This window comes from Mesoplodon bidens, assembly GCF_964165515.1.
Source record: "Mesoplodon bidens genome assembly, chromosome: 4".
Classification (NCBI taxonomy): domain Eukaryota; kingdom Metazoa; phylum Chordata; class Mammalia; order Artiodactyla; family Ziphiidae; genus Mesoplodon; species Mesoplodon bidens.
The window spans coordinates 124,628,440-124,647,619 of record NC_138160.1 but is presented as its reverse complement, the minus strand read 5'-3'; positions in this window follow the sequence as shown (position 1 = coordinate 124,647,619).

Here is a 19,180-nt window from a genome sequence, read left to right as displayed (position 1 = left end):
AAATAAAAGACCAGGGACAATGCATATATATCTGTATTCACTAGACATTTTTCTTTTCCTTTTTTGTCTCTTGCCATTAACAAAGCTTCTCTTTTCTTATTCATTTTAACTCCCTTATCTTTTGTTTTTACAATAAGAGGTTTTAAATATTTTAAATTGGTCACATATAAGCCATTTTTTATTGACTGCATCATTTCTGAATCAGTGTGCTATAAATAAGCACAACAGCTGGAATAAATTTCATTAGCAAGTAAACATAATGTGTATCACAGAACAGTTCACATAAATTCCCTTCTGTGTTTGTCAAGCAAGGACTCAAGTAATGCTTGTCTCTGCAAGCTGCACCAAGATTCATAAATTGCTTCACAGAATGAGGAAATATTCAGTAAACACAGACAGTTAATAACCATGTTCCCAAAAGACTGGAATGGAACTCCCATACACTTTCAAAGAGTTAAGGAAAAGTGTTTGTCCTTGTATTGTCCTTGAAGGCTCTGCCGCTGGGCACCGTGAATAGGTGTGATGGGCTCCGCTTGGTGGGGAAAAGAGACATATAAGCTCCAAATTCATCATCTTATGTGTGTGTGTGTGTGTGTATGGTATATTTTCCCTTCCTGGAACAGATGCTTCATTCTTCTGGAAACTAACACCCCTGTCTTCCTTTGATGAATCCAATCTTCCCCACTTTCAGTCCATATGGTTTGGGTGGAGTTGGTTTACTCCTCCAGCGTCAGGGGTGGAATCTGACTCAGATCTGGACAGTCAGCAAATTCTGTGCCCTTGACCACAATGCTTGGTCCAGGGGTGGGCAGGTGATCTAACACAGGCCAATAAGACTCAATTCTGGGCCTTCTCTTGGAACTATTAGGGAAGAAAACTCCCTGTAGACTTGCGGCCAGAGTAGTCCCAACTGCCTGGAATTAAGGCAGTTCAAAGAAAAATGCCTGGAAATGAAGGAATCATCTGTGAAGACATCATTGAGCATCTTGATCCAGTCATGTTGGAAGACTCTATCTCCAAACTTTTCATTAACGTAAGGGAATAATAGCACATTCCTTCTTTAAAGTTATTAATTTGGTATTTTTCTTATTTCTTAAGCCAGTGTGAATTGGTTTCTGTCACTTGCAGTGAAAGGGTCATCATTAATAAGACTGTGGTATAAAAAGGACCATTATATGAACAAAAGGTCTTGGGGCATCCTGGAGGGAGAGACTAAGGGGTGAAGCTTTAATTGAGATTTGAAGGATGTGTAATATTTAGCAAGAGGAGTGTGGTAGGCAAAGCCATTTCAGAGAAAAAGAGTAGCATGTGCCAAGAGGAAGGACATCTCAAGGAATGTGAGAACAGCACTGTGGTGAGGAGTGATGAGAGATGTGGCTGGAGAGATGGCTGGAGCTCAGTTGTCTATAGGACATTATGCACCATGCTAAGACCTTGGACCACGTGAGCCACAGGAAGAATGATGTGTTAAATGTGTCCATTGGATTACTGACTATGCTAGTGGAATGGGGTGTGCATTGGTGTGTGGAGACCTGTAGGCAGGAAAGCTGATTTGGAGACTATAACAACAACTCAGGAAAGAAAGAAAATATACACAGACTAAAGTAAGTAAATATATGGCATAATGCTGTCTTTTCCAAATCCTGCATCTAAGGCAGACATTGCTAATTGACCACCGCCCCCCCAGACCCCTGCTCTGCTGCCAGCCTGCTTCCCAATTTAGTATTCCAAGCACAGTATTCCAGACAACCATTCCCAATCATTTGTTGATACTGCCACTCAGTTAGAAACCTACATGCTGTTCCAGACCATCTGGCAAGTAGTCGATATGGATGCTGTAATGAGACTGGAATTCTCTTGCGTTGACTCTTGCTTTAGGTTCTTTGGGTTGTATCATAGAATTAGAACTTTTCTTCTTTGACTGGTAGAAGTAAATGGATGAGTGTTTGTCGAGCAGGAAAAATATTTTGAGTGAAATCCCAGCCTTTAAGAGAGGCTGCAACTTTTCTTCTCTCAATGCAAACAATAGCTCTGGCCCGACAACCAAAACAAAGTTGATGGACTCCATGGGGGCCACTGTCTGGCTCAGCTACTTTTAATGGGGTGTGAGACACGTGCATTTCCTTGAGGTCGCAGCTTTAAATCTGACCTGTGGCCATAAGAACCACTGTCTGACAGCTCCTTGGCAGCCGCTGTGAAATGAGTTATCGGTCTCTGGACCATTTCTAGTAGCATGAGTCTACTTGAGCAAAGCCATTCTGGAGTTACTGCTGGAGAGGGAGTGCTAAACTGAAAGGCAAAGGAATAAATGGAGACAGAGCTGCTCCATCCACACATCGAAGATGTTTTCCTACAGCCACCTCAAGACCCATTGGGTTAAAGGCTACAGTGAGAGTATTCACTGGAGGAAGGACACTGCCAGGCAGTGAGAGGTGTGTTATTTTACTGGCTCAAAGATTCACAAAACAGGAGCCTGAGTGGTTTTGGAGTTGAGAGAAGTGGCCCGCCGCCCAGATAGCAGAGAGGAGCTGTTTCTCCTAGATCCATCAGATAAGGATCTTTGGAGTCACATCAAGTTCGTATTCTAATTACAGAAGAGAAGTTGCTCATTTCAACAGAACCAGAGGCCATGTAAGAAGGAGTCTGGGTCTTGGATGCAAAGGTCTGAACTTTCAGAAGGCTTCCCTCATTCTGCTTGTTAGGACAGTCTTCTTGTTGTTGCTCATGTGGAAAGGAGAATACACAATTATTTTTGGGAATCCAGTGTTTTTCAATAAAGAAAGTGGGTCTAAAGTGGGGAATGATAGGGGATTTCAAAAGCCTGACAGTATCTGTGTTTTCAGAAATTCAAAGGAAACCTCTATGTAATATATATAACAAGAATTACCATTTATCAAACAAGAACAAAATGCCAGCACTCTCTATGTTTGACCTCATTTACATTCCTCAGCCATGAGAGGCACTTACCATTACTTCTTTAATTTTACAAGTGAAGTAACTGAGAGTTTTAAAAGGTAACTTACCTAGGCTACAACTTTTGAAGTGGTGAAGCCTGGATTTAATCAAACATCTCTCTGCTGTTTTCACTCTACTTTGATACCTTGGGGTAGAAGATAGCTTGATCTGGAACAGATATCCCTAACCAGGATGAAATAGAATGATGTAAGTACTTAAAAAGAGTGGGTACTGGGGACTCTGCTGAGCACATTACAGGTATTCCCTTAATGAATCCTCAGAATAAGACTATGCATTGGGTTCTATTACTTACCCATTTTACAGATGAGGAAATTCAGAGATTTCAGTAACTTGCCAAGGCCTCCCAACCAATAAGTGATGGAGCTGGGGTTAGGATTCTGGTCGACCTTACTCCAAAGCACATACTTTTTTTTTTTTTTAATAGAAGTATGATTGATTTACAATATTGTGTTAGTTTCTGGTATACAGCAAAGTGATTCAGTTATACATGTATATACACTCTTTTTTAGAATATTCTTTTACACTATCGTTTATCATATTGAATATAGTTCTCTGTGCCATACAGTAGGACCTTGTTGCTTATCCATTCTATATATAATAGCTTACATCTGCTAATCCCAAGCTCCCAAACCATTGCTCCCCCAACCTCCTCCCCATTGGCAAGGTCAAGTCTGTTCTCTATGTCTATGAGTCTGTTTCTGTTTCATAGATAGGTTCATTTGTGTCATTTTAGATTCCATATATATGTATATTCTTTTTCAGATTCTTTTCCATTATAGTTTATTATAAGATATTGAATATAGTTCCCTGGGCTGTACAGTAGGACCTTATTTATCTATTTTATATGTAGTGTTTTGTATCTCAAAGCACATACTCTTAACCACTGAAGCTGGTATGGTACAGAGACCTATTAATAGAGGTACATGAGATTATCTTAGAGGCATATAAACAAATATCTTAAAAGTAGTTATTATTTAAATTAACACATGCAAGACTGCCTGTGGCAGATATACAGTATTTCTATTTTAAAATTGATTTATTGAAGTTAAAAAGTGAGTTGATTTAAATAAAATATTAAGTGAATAATAATGTGGCACATGGAGGTGGTTGAAATGGGCAAGATGGTTTGTGAAAGACTGAGGTCTGGGGGTCACTGCAGTGTGCTTAACTGCTTTTTAGGGTGACTCAGAATGCTCTAGGCTGAGGAGTGGGAGTTGCAGTGCAGTACAGGGCTGCAGGTACTACCCCAGGGTGGGGAGTCCCTTCCCAGAGTCAGGAGGGGCCCCACTGCCTGGAGGCCTTGAAAGAAAATGCAGATCTTCCTGTGAGCTCTTTGCCTTGGTTTCTTGAATGTTCTCTTCTGCGAGCGGGTGTCTGTGATTATTGAGTCTGTTTCACTTTTTAAATTCGACTCGAATGTCCACAGTCAGTTTAAGTCCCTCCTCGTCCATGAAGCTTTCCTTGGAATCCCTGCTGCCTTAATTGTCTGTACCCCAAAACCTGGTTTTTCACAGTGCTGTTTGGTAATGGGCTGTTATTGTTACTCTGTTAATTGTGATTAGAAATGACAAATATATTTCGGATTGTGTACTAACTCTGAAATATGGCTAGTGGCTATTTAAGTGCTGCCTTGGAGAGGATTCTGAGACTGCATGTGAGATCAGTAGAAAAGGATAGCATGATTGATTAGTAATGTCTGTCATAGGGCAAGTTAGGTGAGAAGAAACATGCATGCTGTACGTTTGTCATCCCTGACTGTTGATTCTCCAACTAGATGATGGCTCTCTGAGGAAATGATCTATGGCTGCTTCATACATTGCACTTCCCTCAGCATGTAGCACGTTAATAGATTCACTGATTCTGTCTCTCATTTCCCATGAAGACTGAATCTGGAATTCCAAGAGAATCAAAAGCCACCTATGTTAATTTCACTACGGATTGCAGGTGTAGAATCTGCACTTCTGGTTTGAAGACAAGGTAGCTGCTTATCAGAGAGCAACTGCCCTTTTCTTTCTCCCTATGTTAAAGTCCAGCAAGTACTGAATAGGGGGTTTAATGATGGGGGTGGGTGGAGAGGAGCCAGGGAAAGAATGCATCAGAAAAGCAATGTCTTTAGACCAAAACGAGCTTGCACAGAAACATTGGTGAATTCACATATGTGAATTGAGTCATGGTCAATCATTTTTTTCTGTGATCTAACATCTCTCTGGGTTTCTCTATGATTCCATTATTCATTTCCAAGAGTGGATGGCCAACGGGTGGGAATGGTTGGTTCCCTGGTCATCTTTGCTTGAGATTTCATCAGTACCATGGTAGGATAAAGAGCAGCCGTGGCCAGGATCCATTCACAGTGGGATATTGATCTAGACCAGTGCCTACACTGGACTCAGAGATATCACATCATAACTGGAGATAAAACGATGTGCAGACAGAATCCTGTATATTCATCTGGTTTAGGCACTTCCTGAGCAAACTGTGAAGGCTCTGCTCATCTCTCCTTTGACTCTACTCTATCTGTTCTCTTCGCTGTCCTGAGATGTTTACCACCCTCAGGGTAGGAACCTCTTGGGAAAATACAATCTGTTCCTTCTCTTTTTTCCTCCTTTGCAAACGCACCCAAAATCCTGGGTCACATTTCTTCAGTGTCTTTGCTTTTAACTCGTTGACTCTGTGCCATTTGGAATAAGTTACTCTCAGAGAGCTCATGCATTTTCCCTTCTCAGTGGCACTTCTAAGCATAATGCTTTGTTTTTGATGGCTTGCTTGTTTTTAAGGTCATGGAATCAGGCTCATGGTGTGAATCTCAGGCAGTGTGATACACCATAGGAGGAGGTACTTTGGGTTCTAGAGGTTCCCATTGAATCAGACAGTGAAGCAGCTCATTCTGTCTCAATACTTCTAGGCAGTGGATCTCAACCAGCAACCCTAACAGAAGTGGGCTGTCAAATGATGGTCAGTAAAGATGCTTGAGCTGATTTTTTCCTATGGTTAAAGTCATGCCTGCTGGATTGTAGAGTTAAGTAGGTCATGCACTGCTACAGAGAGTTGAGTATGACTGGGTGCAAAGAAAAGAAAAGACACGTAGTATACCATTAAGCTGGTACTGAAAGGGGCTGTATGTTTACTGAAACATGAAGAAAAATGATCTGTGTGCATAGGTGAAAGGCAGAGTGAAGGCAGTAAGTAGTTTCACTCAAATACCTGGTGACAGTCACTATCCTAGAGCACTATGTATCTTGAGACTAGCTTGACACCTGGTATAAGGAAGGCACTCAAGAGCAGCTTTGTAATCTAAGGAGTAAGACTGAGGTTACTTCCTGCTACTTATACACACAGGCCCACATATATGGTAATTTTTTTGACAGCATTCCTTTTTTTAAATTAATTTTTGTTGGAGTATAGTTGATTTACAATGTTGTTAGTTTCAGGTGAACAGAAAAGTGAATCAGTTACACATATATCCACTCTTTTTAAGATTCTATTCCCATATATGTCATTACAGAGTGTTGAATAGAGTTCCCTCTGCTATACTGTAGGTTCTTATTAGTTATCTATTTTATATATAGTAGTGTTATATGGTAATCTTGAATGTTTGGTGATCCTGCATTTTCTTCAAAAAGCATAAGACTAAAAAAAAAAAGGGTTTTGGTCCAATTGAACATACATACTTCTTAGAATATAGATGAAATAGTTACTGATCTACAAATAAAATTTATTTAGGTTATTCCACATACATAAGAGGTAATATTAATTTAGAAGTAGTTCTTTTTTTCCACGTTAAAATTTTTGACACAATTTTATTCAAACTCTTCAGATGCATTTTTGATATTAGTGTCTTTGACATTGTTCCCTCTTCTCCTGCTCCTACACTTACTTTCCAACAATTTATGTTGTTCAAAGGAAACTTAGGCTGTTGTCCAAAGATATTTCATAGTTGACAGTATAACACTAAATTATGCAGAATTCCATTGGCACCAATTGGCCTAATGCTGGTTCTGGAATCCATTAATTCTTTGTTTCAAGAATCCTTTTGGTTGTTTAGAAAACGCTGCTCTTAGTGCTGGAGCCATCAATTGAGCATAATTTTTTCTTGGGCTTCCCCATCAAGTAATAGAATATAACAAGAAGCTTTCTTCTCGGATTCACTTTGGGGCACTAGTCGGTCTAGAGAATTAGGAGGAGTGGCTGGGAGCTGGTGTAGGAGGATCAGAACAGGGAAGAAAGCCATGGGGTGCAGTCCAGCCGTGGGCTGGATTGTGAAGACTTTGGGGGCACAGAGCTAGAAGAGGTGGTAGAGATGATGGAATTCAACACCTTCATAAATTAGAAAAGAAACACACAAAAAGTCTAGGGGAGGCTCGTGTGCCAGCATATGGTTCTTTTTTTTTTTTTTTTTGACTTCAAACTCTTAACCATGGTGCTTGTCTGTCCTCCAGAGAAATCCGTGTGATTCTTGGTCTTGCTTGTTGTTAACTATGAACCCTTAGGCAAGAAATTTAGCTTCTATGAACCTGAGCTTCATTATCTTCAAAATGAGGTAATAATCCCCATGGTGATTTTGTGAGCAGAGATGAAATTAATGTATGGAAAGTGCTCATCACTATTTCTGACACAGTAGCTCAATGGAGAGTAGCTACTACTATTATTATCACTAGAATTATTATTATTTTTTATTTTTAGGTCTTTTCCTAGGCATTGAGTGTCCTCCTGGTCCCCTTTTTCAATCCCTTCTGACCTAGACCCACTATACTTTGATATTAAACATATAATGAAAATTTTTGAAAAAAGAATTCATCTGTGGTGTTAAATGAAGTTGTATTACATTATTAACAACAGCTCCCTTTCCTTTACCAGAACCTTATCCATCCTTTATGACTCAGATCAAATATCACCTTTTTCAGGAAGTTGCCCTGTCCCTGCCAAACTAAGGTAGTGATGCTCTGAATGCTAGGAACGTGGGATAAAGGTGAGATGGTGTGTGTGTGTGTGTGTGTGTTAATTCAAACCTACAGCATAGCAAAAAGTATCAACCAAATACTGTGATTTAGCCACTTGACAGTTTGACTTGAAGGAAAGAAAATGGGGTATTTTCTTTGCTGCAGTGCATTAGCAGGACATCCTGAAGCTCAAATTCTTTTATTGATCTTCCTCATTTGAGAAAATGAGCACAGCTCCTGACAGAAGCACTAAATTAGATATTGGTAAAAGCTGGTCATCAGGGTTCAAATTAGCAGTGTCTTGCTGCTCTCACTGAGTACCTGTAATTAATAGAGATGCTAGCAGAGGCCTGGAGATGCCAGCGTGGCATTCTCCAAAAATATGGCAACTAATATTTTCTTGTCATAGCTGAAAAGCATAATTTAAAAATATCTTTTCGAGGAGGGACCTTAAAGATGGAGGAGTAGTAAGATGTGGAGATCACCTTCCTCCCCACAAATACATCAAACATACATCTACATGTGGAACAACTCCTATAGAACACCTACTGAACGCTGGCAGAGGACCTCAGACTTCCCAAAAGGCAAGAAACTCCCCATGTACCTGGATAGGGCAAAAAAAAAAAAAAAAAAAAAAACAGAGACAGAAGAATAGGGATGGGACCTGCACCTCTGGGAGAGAGCTGTGAAGGAGGAAAGGTTTCTACACACTAGGAAGTCCCTTCACTGGCAGAGACGGTGGGTGGGTGGAGGGGAAGCTTCAGAGCTACGGAGGAGAGCACAACAATAAGGGTGCAGAGGGAAAAGCGGAGAGATTTCCACACAGAGGCTCAGTGCCAACCAGCACTCACCAGCCCGAGAGGCTCATCTGCTCACCCGCTGGGGCTGGTGGGGGCTGGGAACCGAGGCTCCAGCTTCAGAGGTCAGGTCCCAGGGAGAGGACTGGGGTTGGCTGCGTGAACACAGCCTGAAGGGGGCTAGTGCACTACAGCTAGCCAGGAGGGAGTCTGAGAAAAAGTCTGGACCTACCCAAGAGGCAAAAAACCATTGTTTTGGGGTGTGCGAGGAGAGGGGATTCCTTCCCTGTGTGCCCACAGAAGGCAGAGCACCACCTACATGAGCTCCAGAGCCAGGGGCGTGCTGTGGCTATGAGCTCAGGCTCCAGAGATGTGCATGAAATGCTAACACTGTTGCTGCAGCCACCAAGAATCCTGTGTGCAGGCACAGGTCACTATCCACACCACCCGGGAGCCTGTGCAGCCTGCCACTGCCAGGGTCCCGTGATCCATGGACAACTTCCCCAGGAGAACACATGGCATGCCTCAGGCTGCTGCAACATCATGCCAGCCTCTGCTGCCACAGGCTCACCCCGCATTCCAATTATAACTACTGTACCACTCCCTCCCCCAGGCCTGAGTGAGCCAGAGCCCCCTAATCAGCCTCTGCTTTAACCCATCCTGTCTGGGTGGGAGCAGAAGTCTGAGGGCAACCTACACACAGAGGTGGGGCCAAAACAAGAGCTGAACCCCAGGAGCTGTGCAAACAAAGAAGAGAAAGGGAAATTTCTCCCAGCAGCCGCAGGAACAGTGGATTAAATCCCCACAATCAACTTGAGGTACCCTGCATCTGTGGAATACCTGAATAGAAAACAAATCAACTCAAAATTGAGGCGGTGGATTTTGGGAACAACTATAGACTTGGGGTTTGCTGTCTGAGACTGACGTGTTTCTGATTTTTATGTTTATCTTAGTGTAGTTTTTAGCGCTTGTTATCATTGGTGGATTTGTTTATTGGTTTGGTTCTCTTCTTTTTTTTAATTTTAAATTTTAATTATTTTATTTTATTTATTTATTATTATTATTATTTTTTCTTTCTTTTTTTCTCCCTTTTCTCCTGAGCTGTGTGGCTGACAGGGTTTTGGCGCTCCGGCCTGGTGTCAGGCCTGAGCCTCTGAGGTGGGAGAGTCAAGTTCAGGACATTGTACCACTAGAGACCTCCAAGGCCCATGTAATATCAATTGGCAAGAGGTCTCCCAGAGATCTCCATCTCAATGCCAAGATCCAGCTCCACTCAACGACCAGCAAGATCCAGTGCTGGATGCCCCATGCCAAACAACTAGCAAGACAGGAACACAAACCCACCCATTAGGCGAGAGGCTGCCTAAAATCATACTAAGTTCACAGACACCCCAAAATGCACTACCAGATGCAGCCCTGCCCACCAGAACACAGGCACCAGGCCCATCCACCAGGAAGCCTACACAAGCCACTGAACCAACCATACCCACTGGGGGGCAGACACCAAAAACAATGGGAACTATGAACCTGCAGCCTGTGAAAAGGAGACCCCAAACACAATAAGTTAAGCAAAATGAGATGACAGAAAAATATGCAGCAGATGAAGGAGCAAGGTAAATACTCCATGAGACCAAACAAATGAGGAAATAGACAATCTACCTGAAAAAGAATTCAGAGAAATGATAGTAAAGATAATCCAAAATCTTGGAAATAGAATGGAGAAAATACAAGAAACATTTAACAAGGACCTAGAAGAGCTAAAGAGCAAAGAAACAATGATGAACAACACAATAAATGAAATTAAAAATTCTCTAGATGGAATCAATAGCAGAATAACCAAGGCAGAAGAACAGATAAGTGACCTGGAAGATAAAATAGTGAAAATAACTACTGCAGAGCAGAATAAAGAAAAAAGAATGAAAAGAATTGAGGACAGTCTCAGAGACCTCTGAGACAATATTAACTGCACCAACATTCAAACTAAATGGGTCCCAGAAGAAGAAGAGAAAAAGAAAGGGACTGAGAAAATATTTGAAAAGATTTTAATTGAAAACCCTAATATGGGAAAGAAAATATCAAACAAGTCCAGGAAGCACAGAGTCCCATACAGGATAAATCCAAGGAGAAACACACCAAGACACATATTAATCAAACTATCAAAAATTAGATACAAAGAAAAAATAGTAAAAGCAGCAAGTGAAAAGCAAGAAATAATATACAAGGGAATACCCATAAGGTTAACAGCTGATTATTCAGCAGAAACTCTTCAAGCCAGAAGGGAGAGGTGAGACATATTTAAAGTGATGAAAGGGAAGAACCTACAACCAAGATTACTCTACCCAGCAAGGATCTCATTCAGATTCGACGGAGAAATTAAAACCTTTACAGACAAGCAAAAGCTAAGAGGATTCAGCACCACCAAACCAGCTTTACAACAAATGCTAAAGGAACTTCTCTAGGCAGGAAACACAAGAGAAGGAAAAGACCTACAAATACAAACCCAAAACAATTAAGAAAATGGTAATAGGAACATACATATTGATAATTACCTTAAATGTAGATGGATTAAATGCTCCAACCAAAAGACATAGACTGGCTGACTGGATACAAATGAGATCTGTGTATATACTGTCTACAAGAGACTCACTTCAGACCTAGGGACACATACAGACTGAAAATGAAGAGATGGAAAAAGATATTCCGTGCAAATAGAAATCAAAAGAAAGTTGGAGTAGCAATTCTCATATCAGAAAAAATAGTTAAAAAGCAGAAACTAACACACCATTGTAAAGCAATTATACTCCAATAAAGATGCTAAAAAAATATATATATCCCTAGAAAAAATAGACTTTAAAATAAAGACTATTACAAGAGACAAAGAAGAACATTATGTAATGATCAATGGATCAAACGAAGAATAAAACATAACAATTGTAAATATTTATGCACCCAACATAGGAGCACTTCAATACATAAGGCAAATGCTAACAGCCATAAAATGGGAAATCAACAGTAGCACAATCATAGTAGGGGACTTTAACACCCCACTTTCACCAACTGACAGATCACCCAAAATGAAAATAAATAAAGAAATACGAGCTTTAAATGAAACATTAAACAAGATGGACTTCATTGATATTTATAGGACATTCCATCCAAAAAACTACAGAATACACTTTCTTCTCATCGAAAATTCTGCAGGATCATATCTTGGCTCACAAAACATGCCTTGGTGAACTTAAGAAAATTGAAATCATATCAAGTATCTTTTCTGACCACAACACTATAAGACTAGACATCGGTTAGAGGAAAAAAATTGTAAAAAATACAAACACATGGAAGCTAAACAATATGCTACTAAATAACCAAGAGATCACTGAAGAAATCAAAGAGGAAATTAAAAAAACCTAGAAACAAATGACAATGAAAACACAATGACCCAAAACATATGGGATGCAGCAAAAGAAGTTCTAAGAGGGAAGTTTATAACAGTACAATCCTACCTAAAGAAACAATAAAAATCTGAAATAAAGAGCCTAACCTTATACCCAAAGCCGTTAGAGAAAGAATTTTAAACCCAAAGTTAGCAGAGGGAAAAAAAATCAAAATGACCAGATAAGAAATGAATAAAAAAGACATGAAACAATAGCAAAGATCAATAAAACTAAAAGCTGGTTCTTTGAGAAGATAAACAAAATTGATAAACCGCTAGCCAGATTCATCAAGAAAAAAAGGGAGAAGACTCAAATCAACAGAATTAGAAATGAAAAAGGAAAAGTAACAACTCACACTGAAGAAATACAAAGAATCATGGGAGATTACTACAAGCAACTGTATGCCAACAAAATGGACAACCTGGAAGAAATGGACAAATTCATAGAAAAGCACAACCTTCTGAGACTGAACCAGGAAGAAATAGAAAATATAAACAGACCAATCACAAGCACTGAAATTGAAACTGTGATTAAAAATCTTCCAACAAAAGTCCAGGACCAGATGGCTTCACTGGCAAATTATATCAAACATTTAGAGAAGAGCTAACACTTATCCTTCTCAAACTCCAAAATATAGCAGATGGAGGAACACTCCCAAACTCATTCTATGAGGCCACCATCACCCTGATACCAAAACCAGATAAGGATGTCACAAAGAAAGAAAACTACAGGCCAATATCACTGATGAACATAGATGCAAAAATCCTCAACAAAAGACTAGCAAACAGAATCCAACAGCACATTAAAAGGATCATACACCATGATCAAGTGGGATTTATGCCAGGAATGCAAGGATTCTTCAAAATATGGAAATCAATCAATGTGATACACCATATTAAACTGGAGGATAAAAACCATAAGATAATCTCAATAGATGCAGAAAAAGCTTTTGACAAAATTCAACATGCATTTAAGATAAAAACTCTCCAGAAAGTAGGCATAGAGGGAACTTACCTCAACATAATAAAGGCCATGTATGACAGACCCACAGGCAACATTGTTCTCAATGGTGAAAAGCTGAAAACATTTCCTCTAAGATCAGGAAAAATAGAAGGATGCCCACTCTCACCACTATAATTCAACAGTTTTGGAAGTTTTAGTCACAGCAATCAGAAAAGAAAAATAAGAGGAATCCAAATTGGAAAAGAAGAAGTAAAACTGTCACTGTTTGAGATGACATGACACTATACATAGAGAATCCTAAAGATGCTACCAGAAAACTACTAGAGCTAATCAATGAATTTGGTAAAGTAGCAGGATACAAAATTAATGCACAGAAATCCCTTGCATTCCTATACACTAATGCTGAAAAATCTGAAAGAGAAATTAAGGAAACCCTCCCATTTACCACTGCAACAAAGAGAATAAAATACTTGGGAATAAACCTACCTAAGGAGACAAAAGACCTGTATGCAGAGAACTATAAGACTCTGATGAAAGAAATCAAAGATGATACAAACAGCTGGAGAGATATACTATGTTCTTGGATTGGAAAAATCAACATTGTGAAAATGACTACACTACCCAAAGCAATCTACAGATTCAATGCAACCTCTATCAAACTACCAATGGACTTTTTCACAGAACTAGAGCAAAAAAAATTTTCAATTTGTATGCAAACACAGAAGACCCCAAATAACCAAAGCAATCTTGAGAAAGAAAAACAGAGCTGGAAGAATCAAACTCCCTGACTTCAGACTGCACTATAAAGCTACAATAATCAAGACAGTAGGATTCTGGCACAAAAGTAGAAATATAGATCAATGGAACAGGATAGAAAGCCCAGAGATAAACCCACGCACATATGGTCACCTTATCTTTGATAAAGGAGGCAAGAGTATACAGTGGAGAAAAGACAGTCTCTTCAGTAAGTGGTACTTGGAAAACTGGACAGCTACATGTAAAAGAATGAAATTAGAACACTTCCTAACACCATATACAAAAATAAACTCAAAATGGATTAAAGACCTAAATATAAGGCCACACACTATAAAACTCTTAGAGGAAAACATAGGAAGAACAAGCTTTTTTTTTTTAAATTAAATAATTTATTTTTGGGCTGCATTGGGTCTTCATTGCTGTGCATGGGCTTTCTCTAGTTGCAGCGAGTGAGGGCTACTCTTCGTTTTGATGCACAGGCTTCTCGTCACTGTGTCTTCTTTTGTTGCAGTTGCAGAGCACGGGCTATAAGTGCACGGGCTTCAGTAGTTGTGGCACGTGGGCTCAGTAGTTGTAGCTCATGGGCTGTAGAGTAGTTGTGGTGTACAGGCTTAGTTGCTCCGTGGCATGTTGGATCTTCCTGGACCTGGGCTCAAACCCGTGTCCCCTGCATTGGGACATTGGGACAACCTCTGTGCCAACAGGGATGCCCCAAAGAACACTCTTTGACATAAATCACAGCAAGATGCTTTTTGACCCATCTCCTAGAGAAATGGAAATAAAAACAAAAATAAACAAGTCAGAGCTAATGAAACAAAATCTTTCGTGTAGCAAAGGAAACCATAAACAAGATGGAAAGACCACCTGCAGAATGGGAGAAAATATTTGCAAATGAAGCAACTGACAAAGGATTAACCTCCAAAATATACAAGCAGCTCATGCAGCTCAATATCAAAAAAACAAACAACCCAATCCAAAAATGGGCAGAAGATCTAAATAGACATTTCTCTAAAGCAGATATACAGATTGCCAACAAACACATGAAAGGATGCTCAACATCACTAATCATTAGCGAATTCCAAATCAAAACTACAATGAGTTATCACCTCACACTGGTCAGAATGGCCATCATAAAAAAATCTACAAACAGTAAATGCTGGAGAGGGTGTGGAGAAAAGGGAAACCTCTTGCTCTTTTGGTAGGAATGTAAACTGATAGAGCCACTGTGGAGAACAGTATGGAGGTTTTTTTAAAAAACTAAAAATAGAACTACCATATGACCCAGCATTCCACTACTGGGCACATAACCTGAGAAATCCATAATTCAAAAAGAGTCATGTACCACAGTGTTCATTGCAGCACTATTTACAATAGCCAGAACATGGAAGCAACCTAAGTGTCCATCGAAAGATGAATGGATGAAGAAGATGTGGCACTTATGTACAGTGGAATATTACTCACCTATAAAAAGAAGCAAAATTGAGTTATTTGTAATGAAATACAAATAATGTATCTGGATGGACCTAGAGTCTGTCATGCAGAGTGAAGTATGTCAGAAAGAGAAAAACAAATACCGTATGCTAACACATATATATGGAATCTAAAAAAAAAAAGGAAAGAAAAAATGGTTCTGATGAACTTAGGGACAGAACAGGAATAAAGATGCAGATGTAGACAATGGACTTGAGGACACGGGGAGGGGGAAGGGTAAGCTGGGACGAAGTGAGAGAGTAGCATTGACATATATACAGTACCAAGTGTAAAATAGATAGCTAGTGGGAAGCAGCTACATAGCACAGGGAGATCAGCTCGGTGCTTTGTGACCACCTAGAGGGGTGGGATAGGGAGGGTGGGAGGATGATGCAAGAGGGAGGGGATATGGGGATATATATATATACATATAGGTGCTTCACTTTGTAATACAGCAGAAACTAACACAACAGTGTAAAGCAATTATACTCTAAGAAGTTAAAAAAAAAAAAACAAAACATCTTTTTGTTTTTATTTGAATTGCTTTGTGTGGAAAAATCGATAGCGCGCTTCCATGAGGCTGGGTTCTCAGAGGCCACATTCTGAAGGCCGTGTCTCTCCACCCAGAGTTTAAGTGCTAGTGGCCGAAGAAGCAGTTTAAAGGAGGGACAGGAGAGGCTGGCTGGTGGCTCCCTTTCCTGCCACCCCTCCATCACCCTTTTTCTGAGCCAGGAGAGTCCTTTTCCTCTTGACTCCCACCAACCTTCAGTGATGAATGCTCAAACTTTCTAGCGTTAGACCTGTACCTGCTTCTGAAGATCAGCTTAACTAACGTTTATTGAGCACTTACTATGTTCAAAGCACTGGGATAGTTTCTGTGGACTCTGCCTTAAAACAAAATTATAGTCTACTAGGCCGAGAAAATTGCACGTGTAGGGTATGAGGAAGTAAAATGGGGACGAGGCAGTTTCTTTCTTTTTCTGGCTAATCCTGGTATGTATGTATGTATGTATGTATTTGTATTGGATAAATATGACATGTAGCTATAAATTTAAGGTGTACATAGTTCCTTGGATACATTTGTGTATGGTGATTTGGTTGCCATTGCAACAATATTTATCACATTACATACTTACAGTAGAATATTATTGTCTGTGTTCAATAATCTGTATAGGGAAGTTTCTCACTGTGAACTGAGGCTAAAAGGAACCAGGTGTAAAGTTCCAGATGGAAACCATGACATAATGGTGCTGGCCTTAATCTGACCTGCACTGCTGTTGAGCACTCTCTGAGATCCAGGGAGTAACAATACATTATCGCCAGTTGGAAACTGAAATGTGTACAGACTCAGTCTCAGTCTGTGCCATGACCCTCCCACTTCCTGTGTGATCTGGCCCTCTCCTGACTCCAGCCTCAACTCGCATTAGACTCCACTTTTCTTCCTCCACTGCGGGCACAGTTCAATAGGCTGAGCTCTTCTGGCCTCAAGTCCTGATGTGTCTGCCTCTAACTTCCCACCTTTCCAGTCTCAGCTAACATACCACATCTGCATGGAGGCTTTTCTGGAACACTCCACCAAAGACCCCTCTCCCAGTTGCTCTTCATCCCAGTACCCTGTTTTATTTCCTTCTTAGCGCTTTATCTGTAACGATCTTGCTGATTTATTGTTTTACTTGTTCTGCCTTCACCCCCCATGAAAATGTAAGTCCATGCTGTGTAGAGCTGGGTACTAATTCCAGAAGGAGTCAGGGCTGGGGCTGAGTGGGGTGTACGGCCACCCATTGACCGCCATGTCTGTCTGCCTTATGGTTTTGCTTTCACTTTTCTTCCTTTGACATCTTTCCCTCACAGTCCTAACAATTGTCCCATTGATACCTTAATACAAAAGGAGCTGTTTTTAGATTTTGTGCTCAGGAGTGTCTTCTTCTGTTTGCTTCCTTAACTCATCGTCTTTGCAGGGACGTTGCCTTGTTCATTGTAGCCTCAGTACCTAGCACATTGCCTGGCACAGTACAAGTACTCAATAAATGTTAGCTCAATTGCCTGCCACATACTGGCGATGTGACTTTGGCATGTTATATGATTTCTTCAAGGATCAGTTTACCTGTAGAATATGGGAGGGAAAGGGGGAATAATGGCACCTTTATTACCGAGAGAAGGCAGAAAGATAAAGAATGCAGAGCGTTTAACATACCATGGATGGTAGAATGGAAATGTCATGAGCAGAAGGGGACCCTGTGAGCCTCTATCTCTCTTTCGGAGAAGTAACCTTAGATGCTCTGTCCCTGAGGCAGAGTCAACATTCACAGAGTCCAGAGTTTGTGCCTGATGCATCTGTCAGCAGGTAAGAGCTCACTTCACTTTCAGCTAATGTATCCTTGATGAGGCCAGAGTGTAGAGTCATCCAGTAATTGCCTGGTCTGAGTTCGTCCTTCTTTTAAATTTGAAAACTTTCCTTTTCCATACTGATTCCCTATTTTAACAAAATTCACAACTTGATCTATTTTAAGGGAAAGAATAGCATAGTTGTACATCAGAATCCCCAAGCTAACGCCAAATCCTTGCTTGCATGCTGGAACTCCAGTAGTATAGACAGCTATAATTGCTGTCTATTAGACTTCTTTCCTTCAAGCAATAATCTTTGAATAGCAAGAGGAATGATAAATAATCTCATTTCTACAAAATATGATTAAATTAGTATTTGTTGAATATTTACCATGGGCCAGGCACTGTGCTAGGTACTTTTGTCTATTTGTTCTAATTAATTCTCCAAATAAACCTGTGAGGTAGTTACGGTAGTGCTTTTATCCCTGTATTATATATAAGGAGACTAAGAACAGAGAGTTTGTGTGATTTTCCTGGGGTGTCACAGCAAATGAGTTAAAGACAAGGCATGGTATATTTAAAGTTCTGTACTTTTTCCTGTGAAAACCCTCTATGCCAACATAAACTTTCTTTCTGTTTGCCTGTTCTTACACCATGTGGCTATATGAAATGGCTGAATGAATTTTAACCAAATTCAATGAATATGCCTGGGTCAACCAAGATATAAACACAGGCTATCTGGCATGCTCAAAATTTACCATATAGGCATTCTGCTTCTGGTAATGCCAGATCATGTTACTTCTGACCAAAGCTCTGCATGAGGACAACTTAAAGGGCTGGATAGTATATTTAAAAATTCTAGTTGAAGGCATCAGAGAACCACCAAGGAAGTGAGGATTTGAAAGACAAAGATCTGAAAGAGGAGAGAATCTCTTAGTGGTTATCACAGCATTCAATGTTGCTTCTCTCCTTGGGGGTAATTTTCTTTTTTTCTTACATCTTTATTGGAGTATAATTGCTTTACAATGGTGTTTTAGTTTCTGTTGTACAACCAAGTGAATCAGCTATATATATACATATATCCTATATCCCCTCTCTCTTGAGCCTCTCCCCCACCCTCCCCATCCAACCCCTCTAGGTGGTCACTAAGCACCAAGCTGATCTCCCTGTCCTATGCAGCTGATTCCCACTAGCTGTTTATTTTGCATTTGGCAGTATATATGTGTCAATGCTACTTTCTCACTTTGTCCCAGCTTACCCTTGTTTGTAGATTTTTTGATCATGGCCATTCTGACCAGTGTGAGGTGATACCTCATTGTAGTTTTGATTTGCATTTCTCTAATGATTAGTGATGTTGAGCATCCTTTCACGTGTTTGTTGGCAATCTGTATATCTTCTTTGGAGAAATGTCTATTTAGGTCTTCCACCCATTTTTAGATTGGGTTGTTTGTTTTTTTGATATTGAGCTGCATGAGCTGCTTGTATATTTTGGAGATTAATCATTTGTCAGTTGCTTTGTTTG